We start from the raw sequence: 321 nt of genomic DNA, 5'->3' as shown, positions 1-321 counted from the left end.
GCTAAAGGGACTTCTCTAGGCAGGAAACACAAGAGAAAGAAAAGACCTACAAAAACAAACCCAAAACAATTAAGAAAATGGTAATAGCAACATACATATAGATAACTACCTTAAATGTAAATAGATTAAATGTTCCAAATAAAGGACATAGACTGACTGAATGGTTACAAAAACAAGACCTGTATATATGCTGTTTACAAGAGACCCACTTCAGACCTAGGGACACATACAGACTGAAAGTGAGGAGATGGAAAAAGATATTCCATGCGAACGGTAATCAAAAGAAAGCTGGAATAACAATTCTCATATCAGACATAATAG

The sequence above is a fragment of the Physeter macrocephalus genome, chromosome 2 (genome assembly GCF_002837175.3).
Source record: "Physeter macrocephalus isolate SW-GA chromosome 2, ASM283717v5, whole genome shotgun sequence".
Classification (NCBI taxonomy): Eukaryota; Metazoa; Chordata; class Mammalia; order Artiodactyla; family Physeteridae; genus Physeter; species Physeter macrocephalus.
This window is presented reverse-complemented; position numbering follows the sequence as displayed.